The following is a 22,608-nucleotide window of genomic DNA, read 5'->3' on the forward strand; positions in this document are numbered from 1 at the left end:
CAGTCATATTGAAGACAGAGATTGACAGATTTCTCAAAATTAAAATATCATCAGGTATGGGGAAAATACATTGAAGTAGAAGACTAGCTATAATCTAGATGAATGGTGGCGTGAAAAGCTGAAAGACCCAGTGCTGCTTCTATTTTCTATGTAACAGTGCAAGATCTCAGAAAGGGAAGGAGAGGGTTTGAATTGGCTCAGTTTGCAGTGTTGGAAAGACAATGCTAAAACAATACTGCAAACATGGGCTGCTGACAGGAAAGAAAAAAAATGCTAGAGGATGGGTTTGAATTAGTTCAATGTGAAGCAGAGCAACACATGGATGAGGAGGCAAAAGAGGAACAGTAAAACAAAAACAACTTACATATTGGAATTTCACAACCTTGGACTGTCCCAAAGTATTTTACAGCCAAGAAAATACTCCTGTTTCAAAACATGTACGTTATTGTAATGTACATCAGGAAATACAGCAGCCAGTTTCTGCATGGCAAGTTCAAATAATAATAATGCACAACGATAACGATAATAAGCAATTTTTTTCTTTAGTGGTGTTGGTTGAGGAATAAATGTTGGTCAAGACTTTGGAAAATTTTCCTTTTTGTTTTTGGATAAAGATCACACAATCTGGTTTTACTGTTGTTTGAATGAGAAACATTGACCCCAGGGACAAGCAGGCGGACAAAGGAAGGCATTGTGAGTCAGGGCATGAGAAGGAGGGAAAGGAGGAACAATATCTTAAATCTTCATAATGTTGAAGGAGGTCATTTGTCTCATTGGACAAAATTGGGCAGGGGTCTGAGAGACATGGCCTACAGTGAGATTTGTGGCAGAATGAGAAGTCCAATGAAGAATATCTCAAAGTTGTGAGCACATTGCTCCAGCTTTTCAGCTTTAGCTGAGCAGTGAAGTGAGTTTCTCGTTAGACAGTGGCAAGTTGTCAATTAAGGCAAATTATAGCTTGTTAAACACCTTATTAATGCCACAATTATTCTTATTAATATTCAACTTCCTATCTTACTAAATCAGCCAAATAAGCTGGATGTCGAGAATTCGTGACATGAAAATTGGGGCAGGCACTTGGTGACTTTAGCTCATCACTGACTACAAGGAACCTTTGTGTTGCTCAGCAGCCCAGCCACTTGAAATCTGAGCTATAGGCTTTGGCATTGGACACTTATCACCCACTCATGACCGTTATGGGAACTCTCTGATACACTAACAGGACACGTCCAGGAATGCAGTCTTGCATTGCAGAACACACAAGCAACTAGCATTGAAAGGCTCAGCATGGACACTTTGTGCACAGGGATGGTTCCCACTTCACAGGGTAGAACAGACTGCATCTGAAACCGCTAACTGGCTTTCTTAGTGCTTGCTTACTTGGCAAGCATTAATGTGCTCACCACATCCATACATTGTCTTGTCATGCCATGCCAATTAGCACATTGGTGCTTCAGCCAGAGCCAAAAGGCTATTAGTACTGCTGTATTAAGTAGCTCCTTTGTACAGATACTCAGTCAAACTGATTGGCATACTCGTCAGTAGGGATCTGTCCAGGAATCAGAGGAGACATCTTGATGTACTGCACGTTGAGACGTCAGTCTAACAGCTGCAGTTGCAAGCACATTGCATCAACATTCAATCAAATAGCCATGTCAGAAACTGGTGGCTAGTCCTTAATCCAGTGAAATGGGGGTGCAGAAAGTGGTTGTTCCCGGCCAGTAGTCCCGGGACCATCTGCACACAGTCCAGGGATTTGACTGCACTCAGTTGTCAGCTTTGGATGCTCATCAGCAGAGAACCTGTCTGACTACAGTCCTGGAAAATGGGCTGTAGGGACTGGAGCAGCAGTCAGGGAGGTGCAAAGACAGCGATCAGTAATCAGTCATGTCTGGGGCTGCTTGTCAAAGTCAGTCAGAGATCTAGTGCAAATATAATCTTGTGCATCCATCCATTAATCATTAAAGAGAACACAAGAGGATCAGTTGGGACGACAGAGGGCTGACTGCCACAAAAGATGGGAGAGTCAAGGCTGGGGCAGAAGCATAAGCACACTTGGAGGTGGAAGCAAGGATGATGATGGGGAGAAACTCAAGGTGTATGGAGGAGTATGTAGAACAGTATTGAAGGGCATGGTAGGAAGTGGGATGGAGGCGTAAGAACTATGACCATCACCATGACCTCTACAGAGGGACCATAGAGAAGCATGGAAGACATTGTTAAGCTGTAACGTTAGGAGGACCATCCCCCTGACCAGATCTGACAGGATCATTTGGTGGAATTAATGTGCAGCGTGTTTCCTACACAGGCAGCTGACACGTGCTGTAGGCATTAGATTGACATCTCAGGGGTTCAGGGACAGCAAGGACAGTTGGGGGTAAGGTCAATGTGGTGGGTCTCCATATGGGGCGGTGATCACTGTTCTTATACTGCCCCTCCCGCATATTGCCGTGCCCTCTAATGCTGTTCTGCATATCCCCTCCACATACTCCATCCTGTAACCCGGGCCATGGTGGAAAGGATGTGAGAGCTGCAGAAAGTGGAGTTCTGCAGCTTAGATCCCTCCAGTATACTCCAGACAGACTGTGCTGCACCATCCTGCCGAGCTGTGTTCTACCCAATTGGAGCAGGCAACAGAACAATGTGAGAGGTGCTGAGGAGCAGTCATCCAAGAAGAAGGATGTGGAGACTTAGCTGGAGGAAGCACTCCTTGTGGGTGATGGAGCTCAGCTGTATTGCCAGTCATGACCTGACTGACAGCTGGTTCCAGTGGATGCAGAAGACAGTCATGGACTGTCAAGGTCAAGATATCCGCATTTGGTTCACATTGTGGGGAGTGAATCACACTCTGGATACATTTTGTTTGTGTTCCATTTTCATGGCTGTCAATAAAAGCTCATGTTTGGACTTGTCTGTATTGCTTGCCTGTATTGCTCATACTGGACAATAACCAGATGCGGTTGTTCATGGACCATTGGGAAATAATGGTGTGCACACAGAGAGGGTCTTCAGACTTTATATATCTGAGTACAGGTATAATGTGTGACCTGGTGTTTTAAGGGTGACTTGCCCTGAGAGAGTGAGAGCCATGCCAGCTATGTGCTTTGGGCTTTGTGTCTGGTGTGCCATTACTCTGCTGGTGAGAGGTACTACTGGATTGGCAATACTTTTACAGGTATGCAATGGCATTTAAAAGATAGCACAGGAGAGTCATAGAATCATAGAGATGTACAGCATGGAAACAGACCCTTCTGTCCAACCCGTTCATGCTGACCAGATATCCCAACCCAATCTAGTCCCACCTGCCAGCACCCGGCCCATATCCCTCCAAACCCTTCCTATTCATAAACCCATCCAAACGCCTCTTAAATGTTGCAATTGTACCAGCCTCCACCACTTCCTCTGGCAGCTCATTCCATACCTGTACCACCATCTCTGTGAAAAAGTTGCCCCTTAGGTCTTTTTTACATCTTTCCCTTCTCATCCTAAATCTATGCCCTCTAGTTCTGGACTCCCCAACCCCAGGGAAAAGGCATTGCCTATTTACCCTATCCATGCCCCTGATAATTTTGTGAACCTCTATACAGTCACCCCTCAGCCTCCGATGATCCAAAGAGGGTTACCTCAGGGCTTATGCCCGAAACGTTGATTCTCCTGTTCCTTTGATGCTGCCTGACCTGCTGCGCTTTTCCAGCAACACATTTTTAAACTACCTCAGATTAAAACAGGATCTTGACTAGATGGGCCAATGGGCTGAGAAGTGGCAGATGGCAAGATTCTAGGGAGTGTTGCTGATGAAGAGACCCTGGAGCGCAGGTTCACAACTCCCCGAAAGTGGAGTCACAGGCAGACAGGACAGTGAAGAAGGCACTTGGCACGCCCTCCTCCACCGGCCAGAGCATTGAGCACAGGACCTTTGGTGGATATCCATTAAGGGTAGGTAGTTAATGAGGTGAGTTTGTAAGCTACTGTGAGAAATCTTGCTGGGCATCACAATAAGAATCCCTCCAAAAAAACTTGACACAACTCGCATTTAGCCAAAAAAGTAAGGTTCAGCTCAGTGTGTCTGTGAAAGAGCTTTTCAATTAATCCCACTCCATTTACCTTTCTTCCAGAGCTGTGACTATTTTTCCATTTCAAAAATACATGCCATTTGAAAGTTATTATTGTATCCGTCAAGTGATACTTTCCAAATCATAACAAATGACTGCATTAGATAAAGTCTCCTCCACCCCTCTGTTACTTTCACTAATCTCTGGTTAATGACCCTCTCATAAGTGGCAACAGCTGTCAACATGCCTTAAAAGGATAGTGGGAGAAATCTCTTTCATGTCAGTGAGTAATGGTGAAGGTGATTCAGATGATACCTCGTTTGGAGTTAGTAGGTTTGCATTGAATCCTCACTCCAGTGACTTGAATGTAACTTACAGACTGACACTACATTACAGTTTTGAGGGAATGCTGCAGAGTTGGAGGTGCTTTCTTTCAAATGACATGTTAAATAAAGGCCCTTCTTCCCTTATATGTAGAGGCAAAAGATTATATGGCATGATTTGAAGAGTTCTCAAAAACATGTCTCTTGTCAATTAATATCACCAAAACAAATAATCTGATCTTTATTACATTAATGTTTGTGAGATCTTGATGTGCACAAATTGGCTGCCATATTTCTTACAATACAACAGTGGCTACACATCCACAGAAGGCATCAATTAAAGCCAAAGAACTCTGGGCCCTCCTGAGATTAACAAGAGTGCTATATAAATGCATGGCTGTCATTCTTTCAAAATAACTTCATAAACTCTAAGGGTCACTAGACCTAAAACGTTAACTCTAATGTCTCTTCATAGATGCAGCCAGACCTGCTGATCCTTTCCAGCCATTTCTGCTTTTGTTTATAACCCTATTTTAAATTTTAATCTTATGTCCTGTTTAACTAAGTTTCTGCAATAGAAAAAGGTGCAAGTAGATTGATGAGATGTGAATTGTTAGTGAGCCTTCATGAACTGGGCTGGACAGTCAGGGGAATGGGTCACAGTCATTCCTGTGGGTCCAGTACAACCAACCTGTTTGGCCCATAAGTCAGGCTGATGCATACAGATCAATCAGTATCAAAATAGAAATTGCTGGAAAAGCTCAGCAGATCTGGGCAGCATCTGTGGAGAGAAATCAGAAATAATGTTTTGGGTTGAGTGACCCTTCCTCAGATCAATCAGTGGTTTGTTCAGTCATCGGTTAAGGCTATTTATCAAGGTCAGTCAAGGGTGTTGCCCATGGTCTATTCTGGGTCTGTCCACTAAAAGTCAAGGGAGCATTATCAGAGGCCACTGCTGTGGGAGGGAAGCTGGAGAACTCAATCCAAAGATGTGCAGGTCAGGTGGATTGGCCATGCTAAATTGCCCATAGTGTTAAGTGCTTTAGTCAGAGGGAAATGGGTCTGGGTGAGTTACTCTTTGGAGGGTCGGTGTGGACTGGTTGGGCTGAAGGGCCTGTTTCCACACTGTAGGGAATCTAATCTAATCTTTTCTGAGGATTGAATGCAGCACGCTGGGATGCAGAAGGGCCAATAATTGTGAGTGGAGAAATTCAGTATTTAAGGGTGGGAGATGATAATGCTTTGGAATAAGTGGGCTACTATGTGACAGGGTGGTAGTCATCGATAGTCACAACCACCCTGGCATTGCCAGGGGAGGCAGTGCAGCACAATGTTTGACATGACCAAACTATAGGGCTTGGTTTACAGCGATAACATTGAGAGATGAAGTCATAATTCAAAGTGATGTTTGAGAATGTAAGAAAGCTCAGTATCAATGGGAGTCAGTGTGCCAGTGCACTCCAAGCTGAAGCACTGGTATTGTAAGTGTATGGGAGATATAACAGGAAGGTTTGAGGATGCTGGTACAAATCCAATGCCAACATCTGTGGATGGGGTGCTGTAGGCAGTTGCCGCCCAGTGTGCAAGCCCTTAGAGTCAAGATGGGGAGCTGAAGGAGTTGCCAGGTAATTGTTCTGACTTTCATATTGGGAATTGTTGCTGTTTTGTTTCTATACAAAGAGTGGGAGAGTGGAAACTGTATATAAATGAGGTGAAATTAAGTAATAATCTTATGCTAATGGATACAGACAAGCCCCTTGCCATTCACTAACAGGATTTTTGTCATATTATTTAACAGTTGATTGGAAATTAGGACTGTTTTGTTTTTGAAAATTTCAATCTCTGCTGGTCCCTATTTTCTTGTGGCTCAAAGCAGAGTGGCTAGAAGAAAGGAAGGTGGTGTTGGTTGAAGATGTGGGAGGGCTGGATCACCGTGGTGAGGCTGAAACACACTGTATCCTTTTGTGATGGCCTTTTAATGCCAATCACACTCAACGTGACTCGTACATGTTCTCTGGAAATGGAAAATGGCTGTCATGGCACCCAAATTCGGTAGTGTGTTTTATTTCTATCTGAGCATCCAGGCTCTACTTTTGAGTTATGTGAGGGTCTTTGTAAAACCGTAACATATAGGAGCAGAATTAGGCCATTTGGTTCGTCAAATCTGCTCCACCATTCAATCATGACTGTTATGTTCCTCAACAGCATTGTTCTGCCTTCTCCCCATAATCCTTGATTCCTCACCAATCAAGAACCTATCTGTCTCTGTCTTAAATACTCTCAATGACTTAGCCTCCTCCGCCTTATGCAGCAATGAGTTCCACAGGTACACCATACTTTGGCTGAAGAAATTCCTCCTCAGCTCAGTTCTAAAGGGTTGTCATTTCACTCTGAGGCTGAGCCCTCGGGTCCTAGTCTTTTCCACATCCACTCTATCCAGGTCTCTCAGTATTCTGTAAGTTTCAATCAGATTCTCCCCTCATCCTTCAAAGTTCCATCGAGTACAGACTCAGAGTCCTCAACCGCTCATTATACGATAAGCCCTTCATCCCTGGGATCATTCTTGTAAACCTTCTCTGGACCCCTCTCAATGCTAGCATATTATTCCTTAGTAATGGGGCCTAAGAATGTTCACAACATTAGAAATGTCTGACCAGAGCCTTATACAGCCTCAGCAGTACATCTCTGCTCTTGTATTCTAGCTTTCTCGAAACGAATGCTAAGATTGTATTTACCTTTTGAGAAGATCTGTAGCTCAGTTTGATGATAAGTACGTATGTTAGCTCACTGAGCTGGAAGGTTTTGTTACCATGACTAGGTAATGTCGTCAGTGAGAGTCTCCAGTGAAGCGCTGGTAGTGTATCCCACCTCTCTATAGGTCTTGGTTTCGTAAAGTGGGTGTTGTCATTTCCGATTCTTTTTTTCAAGGGAAGGTAGATGGGATCTAAGTTGATGTGTTCATTGATGGAGTCCTGGATAGAATTCCATGCTTCTAAGGATTCTCGTGCATGTCTTTATTTCGACTGTCATAGGATGTATGTGTTGTCCCAGTCAAAGTGGTGTCCTTCTTTGTCTGTATGTATGCAAACTAGTGATAGTGGGACATGTCTTTTGGTGGCTAGTTGATGTTCATGCATCCTGGTGGCTAGTTTCCTGCTAGTTTTGTCCAATGTAGTGTTTTTTACAGTTCTTGCATGGTATCTTCTAAATGACTTTAGTTTTGCTGGTAGTATCTAATGGATCCTTTAGCTTCATTAGTCGCTATTTAAGTGTGTTGGTAGGTTTGAGGGCTACCATGATGCCAAGGGATCTGAGTTTAGTCTGGAAGTCGTTTCTGATACGTCTTTGATGTAAGGTAATGTGGTTACAGTTTTTGTTGCATTGTAACTGCTTGTTTGGGTTTGTTTCTGAGGAATCGGCAGATTACGTTTGTTGGGTACCCATTTTAAAAAAAATGTTGTATAGATAGTTTTCTTCTTCTGTTTGTAGTTCTTGGGTGCTGCAGTGTGATGTAGCTCATTGAAATAATATCTTGATGCAGCCCCATTTGTGGGTGTTTGGATGATTGCTTCTGAAGTTAAGTATTTGGTCTGTGTTTGTTTTTCTGTAGATGCTGGTTTGAAACTCTCCGTTAACTGTATGTTCAACTGTCACGTCTAGGAATGGGAGTCTGCATTTACCTTTCTAACTGTCAACTAAACCTGCATGTTAACCTTTAGAGTATCCTGAACTAGAACTTCCAAGTTCCTTTAAGCTTCAGATTTCCAAGACCTTTTCCATTTAGAAAATAGTATACGCCATTATTCTTCCTACCAAAGTGCATAACTGCACACCTTCCCATATTGAATTCCATCTGCCACTTCTTTGCCCACACTTGTAGGCAATCCGAGTCCTTCTGCAGCCTCCTTGTTTTCTCAACATTTACCTGTCCTTCCACCTTTCTTTGTGCCATCTGCAAACTTAGCAATGATGCCCTCTGTCCTTTGGCCAGATCATCATTAAGGTATAACGTGAATAGTAGTGTTCCAACACTGTGGAACACCAATTGTCACTGATTGCCGTCCTGAAAAAGAACCCTTTATCCCCACTCTCTGCCTCCCACTGGTCAGCTAATCTTCTTTCCATGCCAGCAGCTTGTCCCTTAAACCATGGGCTCTTATCTTATTTATCAGCCTCCTGTGCTGCACCATATAAAAGGTTTTTGTTTGGGAAATCTAAGTAGATCATGTTCACTGTCCTTTGTCTAAATTGCTTGTTACCTCCTCAAAGAATTCTAACAGATTTATCAACTAGGACCTTCCCTTGCTGAAGCTGTGCTAACTCAGCCCCATTTTACAATGCACTTCCAATTATTCCGTACTCTGATCCTGAACAATGGACTCTAAACTCTTACCAACGACCAACGTCAGAATAACTAGCCTGTAGTTTCTGGCCTCCTTAAACAGGATTATTACATTAGCCATTTGCCAGTCCTCTGCAACTCCTCTTGACACTAGTGATACTTGAAAGATCATCATCAATGCCTCCACTATCTCCTCAGCTATCTCCTTTAGAACACTGGGGTGCAGTCCATCTGGTCTGTGTGACTTATCTACCTTCAGACTTTTCAGCTTCCCAGCATCTTCTCTTTCATGATGACCACTCCACTCACCTCTGCCCCAACTCTCTTGAAGTTCTGGTATGCTACAAGTGTCTTCAACCATAAAAACTGATGCAAAGTATCGCTCAGTTTCTCCACCATTTCTTTGTTTCCCATTATTATTTCTTCAGTCTCATTTTACTGTGGTCCAATGTCCACTCTTACCTCTCTCTTCTATATTTCTCTAAAAGAAACTCTTGCAATCTTATGTTACTAGCTAGCTGACTCTCATATTTCCTCTGCTGTTTTACTGATCCTCTACTGGTTTTTAAACGTCTTTCAATCCTTTGGCTTCCCACTATTCATCACCAAATTTTATGCTTCTTTGTTTGTTTTTGTGCCATTCCTAACTTCCCTCATCAGCCATGGTTGCCTCATCCTCCCCTTTGCATGTTTCTATTCTTTGGGATGAATTTCTGTTGTGCTTCCTGAATTACCTCCTGCCATTGCTGCTCTATCGTCTTCCCTGCTATGCGTCCATTCCAATCAACTCTAGCAAACTCCTCCCTCATTTCTTCATAGTTACGTTTACTTAATCATAATAGCGTTAAATCTAATTCAATCTTCTCTCTCTCAAACTGCAGGATGATTCCCCTCACATGGTCACTGCCCTGTAGATGTTCCTTTACCTTCAACTCCCTAATCAAAATTGCCTCATTATAGATCACTAAATCCAGAATTGCTTGCTCCCTAATGGGCTGTACTACAAGCTGCCTCAATAATTCATAGACATTCCTCTTCTTGGGATCCACTACCAACCTGATTATCGTACTCCATGATATTGAAATCCACCATGATGATTGTAATCCTGCCTTTCTTACATACCTTTTTTATCTCCCAATGTATTTTCTTCCCCACATCCTGACATCTGCTGGGAAGGTCTGTATATATTTCCCATCAGCGTCTTCTTTCCTTTGCAGTTCCTCAATTCTACCCACACAAATTCTACACTGTCCAACTCAATATCTTTTCTCGCTATTGATTTAATTTCATTTCTTACTAACAAGACAACCTTGCCCCCTCTGCCCATCTGCCTGACCTTTGGATAGGACATCTTCAAAGGACAATTACATTAGTCAGGCACTTTCACAGTACAGGGTGAAGAGCATCCTGTAGTATCCATGTCCAACTGACCTTAAAAGTGGTATCCCCAGACCACAATTCACAAAACATCTCGAAGATCTCATAAGCATGGAACTGACTACCTCTCATCTTGCATTGTATGTATTTGCTGACATGCTCTTATATGCATGCTCCTTTTCTTGACTGATATGGGGGGATTGGGAGGACAAAGTATCTGCAATCATAGTGCAATTATAAACTCCTACTGTATTTGCATGTCTTATATAGCATTCATTTGAATAAGGACCCATGTCAAAGATCCATGTAGTGGCATTTCATAGCCCTCCTTGTTGGAATCCTCCATGTTCCAATGTATGGAGGAGTATATTAATCTATTAAGGGTCAGATGCCTTACAAGGATGGCGACTACATAAGACGCACTCCCTGCTGTGACCACAGATGATGACTCCATCCTGAGTTCGGCCAAGAGTAGATACATTGCAGCATATTGTGGAGGCCATTGTGAAGCAAACAACTGGTCTGCTGAAGATAAGTTCCAATGCTTGGATCAGTCTGGGGGTGTTCTTGTAGCTCACTCTGAACAGAGTGCACTGCATACTTCCAGATCATTGTGAACTGTACAACTGGAGTAGGCAAGAAGGGATATGATGGATTCTGAAGTGTTGGGAGAGCAGCAGCAGTCTTTCGAGAAGGAAGATGAGAATATTGAGCTGGAGGAACATCAACTTCTGCATAATAGAATGCTACAATGGCAAAGTAGCAGACAGGGATTAATCAACATCCAGTTTCAATAGGTGTGAGCAGGGTGAAATGATCACTTATTGACCGTACATTTGCTGTGAAACAGAAAGCATGCAGTCCTTGTTTGTTTCCAGGGGCAAATTAAGTTTCTGTTTGCTTGCTTATTGTACCCTTTGGCTGTTGTTGAAGAAAAGTGAATGTTTTCAACCATTTGCAGCCTTTCCAGTATCTGATGACCCCACATTGAACAATGAGGATGGGTTACACTCAGCATTGGGGAAAAGAGTGGGACTGTCTTTGACAGGGTTCTAAGATGGGATGAGAGTAAGAATGGGTAAGCTATGTATCTTGGTCCTTCAATAGCAGCAGATACATACAATTAAATGTCAGATATGTTACCTATGCATTCTAAGAAATATTTGCTTTTGCATCCACACTCACTGCACTGTAAAGGGCAACTTCTGGCTGGCAGCACTTGACTTGGAGTACAGCACAACTCTAAAGCTGGTGCCAGGATGCCCAGGAAGTCCACGCAGTGGTGCATAATTCCACAAAACGGAAGATACAAGTAGGGTACCATTGTGGCATGGTGCATAAGTTAACAGGATTAGTTTCAGAGCATAGCATGAGGAACCTTACTGAGCTTCACAGGGAGAAACCCTCCATGAAACACAATAATATTGACACTTAGCTAATTTCTGGTCAAGTTCAGTTCCCTAGTTCTGACCCTGATCTGGCAAGACCTTAAATTTTGATCAGTTCTACCCCTGAATGCTACTCCCAAACAGATGCCTCCTGTTATGTCTCAATGGATATTAATCAAGAAATGCTTGCAGTCAGTACTGGAGTGGATCAGTATGGAGACTGCACCCCTTTTTCAGCAGGAGGAGTTGCATTCTGTAGTTTGAATGTCTTTCACGGCAACTGAGAAAAGATAATGTTGTAAGGTAGAAGCAGGAGTAGGATGACAGGTTGGTGATGGGAATAGTGTGCAAAGTGGTGAAGGAGGGAGTGCCAGATGGCTGAGGGGTTAGGTGCCATGGTAGTGAGGGGTTGGAGTGGCAATGGATGAGGGTGTAAGGTGTCAGGTAAGTGAAGGTAGCTATGGGAGTCAGTGGATAGCAGTGGATTCCATTCCATTCTTCCAGTGCCTTTTCCTGCCCTAGTCCATTCCTCAATGACCACTAACACCACCCCCACTTCCCATGTAACTGGACAAGGTGTAATGCCCGCCCCTTCACCTGGTCTGTTGTTTTTGTTGCACCCAATGTGGCCTACCCAACATTGGAGAAACCAAACATAGATTGGGTGATTGCTTTGCAAAACAGCTCCAGTCCATGCAAGCATAACTCCAACCTCCTGTTATTTTAACACAACATCCTGCTTGCATGCCCACTAGCTCAACATGCTGCAATGCTCCAGCAAATCATAGTGCAAACTGGAGGAACATCATCTCATCTTCAGACTAGGCACTTTACCAACTTCTGGACTTAATATTGAGTTCAACAACTTCAGATTGTAAACTCACTCACATTTCTTTCCTTTCTTTTACATTTACTTGTTACATTCTCTGTCACCATCTCCTCTCTTCCCTCCCCCCCACCCCCCCCCCACTACTCCAAGTGGGACCATCTGTTCTTTCCAGTTTGGCAGTTGGACCATTGTTCTGCCATTCTCAGATTCCAATCACTGAATCTGCACTACCAGCACCCTTTCTTCCAGCAGTCCACCTCCCTCAACTATTGCATAAATGCTGACCACCCCCCCACACTTCTCATCAGCTCTGATGATGAGTCATCTAGACTCAAAACATTTGCTTACTCTCTCTCTCTGTGAATGCTGCCTGACCTGCTGTGATTTCCCGAATTTTTTATTTTCATCATTTTTAAATTCTTTAAGATTTAAGATTATTTCTATCATTTCTTTGCCACAAGTTGTAATTTCTCCCTATTCAGAATAATTTACCCTGTACATAACAGAAATACTTCATGAAGTCAACAGGTCATGAAGCCATAGAAATCTACAGCATGGAAATAGACCCTTCAGTCCAACTTGTCCATGCTGACCAGGTATCCTAAATTAATCTAGAATATCTAGATATTGTAGATTAATTTGCCAGCATTTGTCCCATATCCCTCTAAACCCTTCCTATTCATATACCCACCCAGATGCCTTTTAAATGTTGTAATTGTACCAGCCTTCACCACTTCCTCCTTCAGTTCATTTCACACATGTACCACCCGCTGCGTGAAAAAGTTCTCCTTAGATTTCAGTTAAATCTTCTGCTCTCACCTTAAACCTATGCCCTCTAGTTTTGGACTTCCCTATGTTGGGGGTAAAGATCTTGACTATTCACCCTATCCGTGCGTGTCATTATTTTATAAACCTCTATAAGGTCACCCCTCAGCCTCCAATGATCCAGGGAAAATAGCCTCAGCCCATTTAGCTTCTCCCCATAGCTCAAACTCTCCAATCCTGGCACCATTTCTGAACCCTTCCAATTTTAACAATATCTTTCCTATAGCAGGGAGACCAGAATTGAACTTTGTATTCCAAAAGTGGCCTAACCAATGCCCTACATGGCTGTAACATGACCTCCCAACTCCTATATTCAATGCACTGACCAATAAAGGCAAGCATACTAAAGGCCTTCTTCGATACCATGTCTACCTGCAACACCACTTTCAAGGAATTATTAACTTGCACTCCAAGATCTCTTTGTTCAGCAACACTCCCCAAGACTTTACCATTAACTGTATAAGTCCTGCCCTGACTTGCCCAATCTAAATATAGCACCTCACATTTATCTAGATTAAATTTTATCTCCCACTCCTCAGCCCATTGGCCCATCAGATCAAGGTCCCATTGCACACAAAAACTCTGTTTCTGTCCTCAGGGCTGCTGTCTATCCTCCATTTTTCTAAAATTTCCCACTTTAATTTTGGAATTCCAGCACCCATTTTTCAGGATAGATAGTTTCCTACTCTCATTCTTTCCCTTGAGCATGTTAGTAATGGGGCTTTTAATATCTAAAGGCTTATTAAAATGCAGTGCAGTGGAGACTGAAACAATGTATGTAGATGATAATGAGGTAACAGACAAGGTGCAATACAGTGTTGTTCTGAGTCCTGGATCATGGGATTATGGGATATGAGTTTAAGACTAACTTTTAACAAAAGGCAGCAAAACAAAAGGATGGAGAAGATTAAATATAAGAGTAAGCTAGCCAGTAATATAAAGGATGACTGTCAGAGTTTCTTTGGATATATAAAGGGAAAACATGAAGCACAAGTTGATATTGGGCTGCTGGAAAATGACACTGGAGAGATAATAGTGGGGAAAAGGAAATGGCTGAGGAATTGAATAATTACTTTACGTCACTCTTCACGATGGAAGACATGAGCAATATCCCAAAAGTTCAAGAGAGTGATGGGCAGAGCTAAGTATGGTGGCCATCACCAATGAGAAGGTGCTAGAAAAACTGAATGGCCTGAAGGTGGATAAATCAAATAGACCAGATGGACTACACCCCAACATTCTAAAGGAGATAACTGAAGAGATAACAGAGGCATTAGTGATGATCTTTCAGGAATGGCTAGAATCAGGGAGGATCTCAGAAGATTGGAAAATCATTAAGGTGACATCACTGTTTAAAAAGGGAGCAAGGCAAAAGACAGAAAATTACAAACCAATTAACCTAACCTCGGTTGCAGGTAAGATTTGGAATCAATTGTGCAGGATGAGATTTCAGAATACTTGGAAGTGTGGGGTAAAATAGGGCAAAGTCAGCATGGTTCCATCATGGGGAGGTCATGCCTGACAAATCTGTTAGAATTCTATATAGAACATAGAACATTACAGCACAGTACAGGCCCTTCGGCCCTCGATGTTGTGCCGCCTTGTGAAACCAATCTGAAGCTATTCCATTCTCGTCCACATGCCTATCCAATGACTGTAAATTCCCACAAAGTTGGCGAGTCTACCACTGCTGCAGGCAGTGCATTCCATGCCCTTATTACTCTCTGAATAAAGTAACTACCTCTGACATCTGTCCTATATCTATCACCCGTCAATTTGAAGCTATGCCCCCTCATGCTAGCCATCACCATCCTTGAAAAACGTCTCTCATTGTCCACCCAATCTAATCGTTTGATTATCTTGAATGCCTCAATTAATTCACCTCTCAACCTTCTTCTCTCTAACGAACACAGCCTCAAGTCCCTCAACCTTTGCTTTCCCTCCATACCAGGCAACATCCTAGTAAATCGCCTCTGAACCCTTTCCAAAGCTTCCACATCCTTCCTATAATGTAGTGACCAGAACTGCATACAATGCTCCAAGTGTGACTGCACAAGAGTTTTGTTCAGCTGCAACATGACCTCATGGCTCCGAAACTTGATCCCTCTACCAATAACAGCGAACACACCGTACACCTTCTTATCAACCCTTTTAACCTGGGTGGCAACTTTCGTGGACACCGAGATCTCTCTGGTCATCTACACTACCAAGATTCTTACCATTAGCCCCATACTCTGTATTCCTGTTACTCCTTCCAAAGTGAATCACCTCACACTTTTCTGCATTAAACACCATTTGCCACCTTTCAGCCCACCTCTGCAGCTTATCTATATCCCTCTGTAACCTGCAACATCTTTCCGCAGTACCCACAACTCCACCGACTTTGGTGTCATCCGCAAATTTACTAACCCATCCTTCTATGCCCTCATCCAGGTTGTTTATAAAAATGACAAATAGCGTGGACCCAAAACAGATCCTTATGGTACACCACTGGTAACTGAACTCCAGGATGTATGAATATTTTCCATCAACCACCACCCTCTGTCTTCTTTCAGCTAGCCAATTTCTGATCCAAACCGTTAAATCACCCTCAATTCCATGCCTCCATATTTTATGCAGTATCCTATCATGGGGAACCTTATCAAATGCTTTGCTGAAATCCAGATACACCACATCAACAGCTTTACCCTCATCCATCTGTTTGGTCACCTTCTCAAAGAACTCAATAAGGTTTGTGAGGCACGATCTACCCTTCAGAAAACTGTGCTGACTATCCCTAATCAACTTATTCCTATTGAGATGATTATAAATCCTATCTCTTATAACCTTTGCCAACACTTTACCCACAACCGAAGTAAGGCTCACTGGTCTATAATTACCAGGGTTGTTTCTACTCCCCTTCTTGAACAAGGGAACAACATTTGCTACCCTCCAGTCTTCTAGTACTATTCCTGTAGACAATGACGACATAAAGATTGAAGCCAAAGTCTCAGCAATTTCATCCCTGGCTTCCAGAGAATGTGAGGATAAATCCCATCCAACCTGGGGATTTATCTATTTTCACACTTTCCAGAATTGCTAACACCTCCTTCTTATGAACCTCAATCCCATCTCATCTTATAGCCTATTTCTCAGTATTCTCCTTAGCAACATTGTGTTTTTCCACTGTGACTACTGACAAAAAAAAATCATTTAGCGCTTCCCCTATTTAATCTGACTCCACACATAACTTCTCACTATTGACCTTGATTTGCCCTAATCTTACTCTAGTCATTCTTTTATCCCTTATATATATAGAAAGCTTTAGGGTTTTCCCTGATCCCGTCCGCCAACAACTTCTTATATCTCTTCCTCACTTAGCTTTCCACTGTGACTACTGACCTTTAGGTCTTTCCTGGCTACCTTGTAACTCTCAATCACCCTAACTAAGCCTTTATATCTCATCCTAACATAAGTTTTTTTCTTCCTCTTGACAAGAGATTCAACTTCCTTAGTAAACCACAGCTCCTGCGCTCAACTACTTCTTCCCTGTCTGACAGGTGCATATATATCAAGGACATACAGTAGCTGTTCCTTGAATAAGCTCCACATTTCTATTGTGCATTCCCTGCAGTTTCCTTCCCCATCCTATGCATCTTAAATCTTGTCTAATTGCATCACAATTGTGTTTCCCCAAGCTATAACTCTTGTCCTGCAGTATAGAACTATTCCTTTCCATCACTAAAGTTATCATAACTGAATTGTGGTCACTATCACCAAAGTGCTCACCTACCTCCAAATCTAACACCTGGCCGGGTCCATTACCCAGTACCAAATCTAATGTGGCCTTGCCCCTTATTGGCCTGTCTACATACTGTGTCAGAAAACCTTCCTGCACACAATGGACAAAAACTGAACCATCTAAAGTACTTGAACTGTAGTATTCCCAGTCAATATTTGGGGAGTTGAAGCCCCCATAACAACTACACTGTCACTCTTGCTCCTATCGAAAATTATCTTTGCAATCCTTTCCTCTACATCCCTGGAACTATTCGGAGGCCTATAGAAAACCCCCAACAGGATGACCACTCCTTTCCTGTTTCTAATCTCAGCCCATACTACTTCAGTTGATGAGTCCTCAAAAGTCCTTTCTGCAGCTGTAATACTGTCCTCGACTAACAATGCCACACCTGCACCTCTTTTACCATCTTCTGTGTTCTTACTGAAACATCTAAATTCCAGAACATGCAACAACCATTCCTGTCCCTGCTCTGAAATGGCCACAACATCAAAATCCCAGGTAACCAACCATGCTGCAAGTTCACCCACCTTATTCTGGATGCTCCTGGCGTTGAAAAAGACACACCTCAAACCAACATTTTGCTTGCTGGTGCCCTCTTGTGACCCTGATACCTTACTTCAGACATCCCTACTCTCAACCTCCTCTATACTTGAACTACAACTTAGGTTCCCATCTCCTTGCTGAATTAGCTTGAACCCACACGAAGAGCATTAGCAAATGTACCCCCCAGGATATTGGTACCCCTCTGGTTCAGGTGAAGACCATCCTGTTTATAGAGTTCCCACTTACCTAAGAAAGAGCCCCAATTATCCAGGAATCCAAAACCCTCCCTCTTGCACCATCCCTGTAGCCATGCGTCCAACTCCTCTATCTTCCTATTCCTCACCTCATTAGCATGTGGCTCGGACAACAAATCATAGATAACAACTCTGTTTGTCCTAGCTCTAACCTCCACCCTAGCTCCCTGAATTTCTGTCTTAAGTCTTCATCTCTCTTCCTACCGATGTCGTTGGTGCCTTTGTGGACCACAGCTGGGGCTGCTCCCCCTCCCTCACAAGGATTCCGAAAACACAATCAGAGACATCATGATCCCTGGCACTTGGGAGGCAACACACCAACTGTGAGTCTCTCTCATTCCCACAGAACCTCCTGTCTGTCTCCCTAGCTCTGGAGACGCCGATGACTAATGCTGTGCACCTCTTCCCACTTTTCTCTGAACAACAGAGACAGACTCTGTGCCAGAGACCTTGCCTCACTACTCACCCCTGGTAAGTCGTCCCCCCAACAGTATCCAATTCTTTGAGGAAGTAATGAGCAGTTTAGACCAAGGAGAGCCAATGGATGTTATCTATCTGGACTTCAAGAAGGCTTTTGACAATGTGACGCACGGGAGGCTACTGCATAAGATAAGGGCCCATGGTGTCAGAGGCAAGGTGCTAGCATGGATAGAAGCTTGGCTGGCTGGCAGAAAGCAGAGAGTGAGGATAAAAAGGTCCTACTCAGAATGGCAGCCAGTGACAAGTGGTGTTCCGCAAGGCTCAGTGTTAGGAACACAACTTTTCACTTTGTTGCAAGGTTTGTGAAGGTTTGTAGCTCAAGTTGAGGCTTAGAGTGTAAGTTTGCTCGCTGAGCTATAGGTTTGATATCAGGACGTTTCATTACCTGGCTAAGTAACATTACCTGGCTAGGTCGCCACTGATGATGTTACCTAGCCAGGTAATGAAAAGCCTGGATATCAAACCTACAGCTCAGCGAGCAAACCTACACCCTTTTCACTTTGTATATTAACAATCTAGATGAAGGAACTGAGGGCATTCTGTCTAAGTTTGTGGATGATATAAAGATAGCAAAGAGGGACAGGTAGCATTGAGGAGGCAGGGAGGCTGTAGAAGGATTTGGACAGGTTAGGAGAGTGAACAAAGAAGTGGCAGATGGAGTACAATGTGGGAAAGTGTGAAGTCATGTGCTTTGGTAGGAAGAATAGAAGCATGGACTATTTTCTAAATGGGGAAAAAATTCAGAAGTCTGAAGTGCAAAAATTGGGAGTTCTTGTCTAGGATTCTCTCAGGTAAACATAAAGGTTGGGTCAGTAGTTAGGAAGGCAAATGCAATGATGGCATTTGTTTTGAGAGGACTTAAATATAAAAGCAGGGATGTACTTCTCAGGCTCTATAAAGCTCTGGTCAGACCAAATTTGGAGTATTGTGCACAGTTCTGATCCTCATATCTCAGGAAGGATGTACCGGCCCTGAAGCATTGTCAGAGGAGGTTAACAAGAATGATCCAAGAATGAAAAGCTGAACATATGAGGAACGTTTGGGGTCTCTGAGTCTATATTTGATGGAATTTAGAAGGATGAGGGGGGATTTAATTGAAACATACAGAATACTGAATGGCCTGGACAGAGTAGATGATGGGAAGATGTTTCCATTGGTAGGAGGGACGAAGTCCCGAGGGCATAGCCTTAGAGCAAAGGTAAGACCTTTTAAAACAGAGATAAGGAGAAACTTCTTCAGTCAGAGAGTGGTGAATGTGTGGAATTAATTGCCACGCAGGGCTGTGGAGGCCAGGTCATTGAATATATTTAAGACTGAGGCAGATAGGCTCTTGAATATCAAGGGGATCAAAGAATATGGAGAGAAAGTGGGAGAATGGGGTTGAGAACCTTATCAGCTATGACTGAAAGGCAGAGCAGATTCAATGGGCTGAATGGCCTAATTTCTGCTCCTAAGTGTTATGGTCTTAGTAAGGGTGAGTTAATATTCTCAGCCATGCACGTGTAGCAAGTGGATTTCCAACAGTGAGAAAGGTCGAAAGAAAAGTTAAGACTTGAATTTACAGCATATAGCGATTAAATTGATCTTTGTAAGTAATACGGTGGCACAAAGCAGCATTTGTTGACTTCAATGGAAGGAAAAAGCTGATAATAAGTAAAACTTACTGGTGACTGTCTATTGCTCACAGTACACTATCACCGATGACCAACTTCACACTTCACACATCTGTCAGGCAAATCTTTTGATGTTCCTGTAAACCAGTGACAAAGGGTCAGTTATACTCGAAACATCAGCTTTTTTCTCTCCTTACAGATGCTGCCAGACCTGCTGAGATTTTCCAGCATTTACTCTTTTGAGATCACTCTAAATGTAATGTAGGAAGACACAGCAGCCATTAGGATATTATAGTGCTGGTTTTCATATGAAAACCTGCCCCTTCAAGGTATTAGTCTAATAAACCTTCTCTAAACTGTTTCCAATGTACTTAGGTCCTTCCTTAAATAAAGGGGTCAACACTGTACACAATACTTACCAATGTCCTGTATAACTGAAGCATAATCTCCATACTTAGTACTCAATTCCCCTCACAAAAAGTTATAACATGCAATTATTTTTCTTTTTTTTATCTATACCTGAATAGCAACCTTTGTGATTCACGTACAAGGACACGCAGATCCCTCTGCAGTTTATAGTTTTGCAATCTCTTTCATTCTTCCCACCAAAATGGTCAATTTCACATTTTCTCTCATTATACCCCACCTGCCAGACTTGTGCCAATTGGCTTAATTTATTAATGTCCCTTTACAGCCTCATTTCTACTTCATAACTTTAACCAAAAATCTTTGTGTCATCAGTAAATATAGAAACTATAACCTCCACCCCTTCATCCAAATCATTTATATAAATTGGAAATAGTTGAGGCTCCACCACTGATCCCTGTGACACATCACTCATTAAATTTTGCCACAGAAAATTATACCTACTCTATACTTCTTGTTGGATTGGCCATGTTCTATCCATGCCAATATGTTAACCCTTACACTCTTATTTTTGACAATAACCTCTTATTTAAAGACTTCTGGAAATCTTACAGTAAATTCACCACTTCCCCTTTTATCCACAACACATGTGACTTCCTCAAAGAAATCCCAATAAGTTGGTTAAACATGATTTCCCTTCCACAAAACCATACTGACTGCTTGATTTTTTAAGTGAGCTGCTATAGCATAAATTATAATCGCTTCTAACAGTTTACTTATGAGTGATATTAAGCTAACTTGCCTGTAGTTTGCTACTTACTGTGTCTTTCCATTTTTGAATACAGGAATTCATTGTTTTGCAAACAAATGGAATTTTCCCTGAATGTAGGGAATTTCAAAAAATGAAAACCAATGCATTAACTATTAACAGAATCTGGTGTGCCATCTTGGTGGAATAAAACTCAACAGCAGGATCTGGGAACATACATCTGAGAAGGCAGATAGACCTCATTCAAAGTATGGTTGCTCTGACAGCAGCACTAGCATAGGGCTTGAACCTACAACCTGCTGACATAGCAGCCACACTGCTATATGCCAAGCTGACACATATTTGGCAGGCAACCTGGTAGAGATGACATCAGCAGAGGGCAATGAGAGCACATTGGCCCCTTGACAGGACTAAGGGGAACCAAGAAATGAAGATAGACAGAAATGAAATATGACAGACCAGTAATGAGGAAAGATAACGAGAGAATGAGCAGATAAAAAGCTGAGATGTGTCAAAGACACACAAGTAATAACTTGTTTGTAGCTTAAATGAAAATTTTGTCATTTGGTTTAATGAAATTTCAATTCAATTGACTTGAGAATTCGAAGAATCCAGTTATGTTTATATAAATAATGAAACATAAGGTTTCTAGTGTCATTACACAGAGTGTTCTATCTAAGTGCACAGTGTAATAAGGCTTACATAAAAGGTTCATTAATAAAATATACTAAGTGTATTTAGCAGCCTTTGCTAGTATAGACAAGTGCATGATCTATTTTATAAAAAGCCAGCTGCAGGTTTGAATGTCAGAAATGAGATGGAAGAAAATGTATATTTTTTTCTTAATCTTTTTGATTGTTCCACTCCCCTTCTTAACAGGACTAATTTTTTGTTCTAAGGGTAGCAGCAACCAAAGTTCAGCTGTGATTTTGGGATATTACTTTTGCTTTTGAGGCAATCATCTGTGGGTTCAGGCTCCACTCCCAAAACAGACTGCAGTTCTGTCTTTTGGTTGAAACATTCAACAGAATTGCTTTCTGCAATATCAGGTAGATGTATAAGGTCTATTAATACCATTTTGAAGGAGAACAAGAGAGTTTTCAAAATCCTGATCAATGCTGAACTCTCAACCAAAATCACGAACAGATTATCTGTTCGTTGTCTTGTTACTGTTGTGTACAAAGTATTGCCAGTTTCCCACATTACAACTATGACAACATTTTAAGAAATGCTTTATCAAGCAAGAATCAACCTATCTCTATTTTCAAAATATTCAATGACATTGTTCTCTAAAGAAGAGAATTCCACAGACTCACTGCTCTCTAAAAGAAAGAAATTCTCCTTAACTCCGTCTGAAATAGGAGACTTCTTATTTGTAAACTGTTTTCCCTAATCTTCCCTACAAAGGAAAACATCTTTTCAGCATTCATGTTGGCAAGTTCCCTGAAAATATTTTAACATTTCATGTTTCAATAATATCATTTCTCATTCTTCTAACCTCCACTCAATATATAGGCCAACCTTTCTTCATAACTGCTCAACTCAAGAATCAGTTGTGAACCTTCTCTCAACAATTTCCAAAGCAATTTCCTTTTTAAATAAGGAAACCAGATCTGTACACAGTATTCTAGATGTGATCTCTCCATGTCCTTGTGCAGCTTTAGAA

The 22,608-nt window shown here is 42.2% G+C and overlaps 1 protein-coding gene across 8 annotated transcripts in view; it reads right to left on the bottom strand.

Annotated features, from left to right (window-relative positions):
* Positions 1–22,608, bottom strand: part of LOC140464306 (protein ELFN1-like) — a 450,048-nt gene that overhangs the window by 25,716 nt on the left and 401,724 nt on the right. For 5 of the 8 annotated variants that reach the window (XM_072559225.1, XM_072559229.1, XM_072559230.1 and 2 more), the window contains one exon: positions 19,859–19,944. The exons of the other annotated variants lie outside the window; for them this stretch is intronic. The gene's annotated coding sequence lies outside the window, so the exon portion shown is untranslated. The remainder of the gene's footprint in view (positions 1–19,858; positions 19,945–22,608) is intronic. 8 annotated transcript variants of the gene reach the window in all.

The sequence above is a fragment of the Chiloscyllium punctatum genome, chromosome 40, assembly GCF_047496795.1.
Source record: "Chiloscyllium punctatum isolate Juve2018m chromosome 40, sChiPun1.3, whole genome shotgun sequence".
Classification (NCBI taxonomy): Eukaryota; Metazoa; Chordata; class Chondrichthyes; order Orectolobiformes; family Hemiscylliidae; genus Chiloscyllium; species Chiloscyllium punctatum.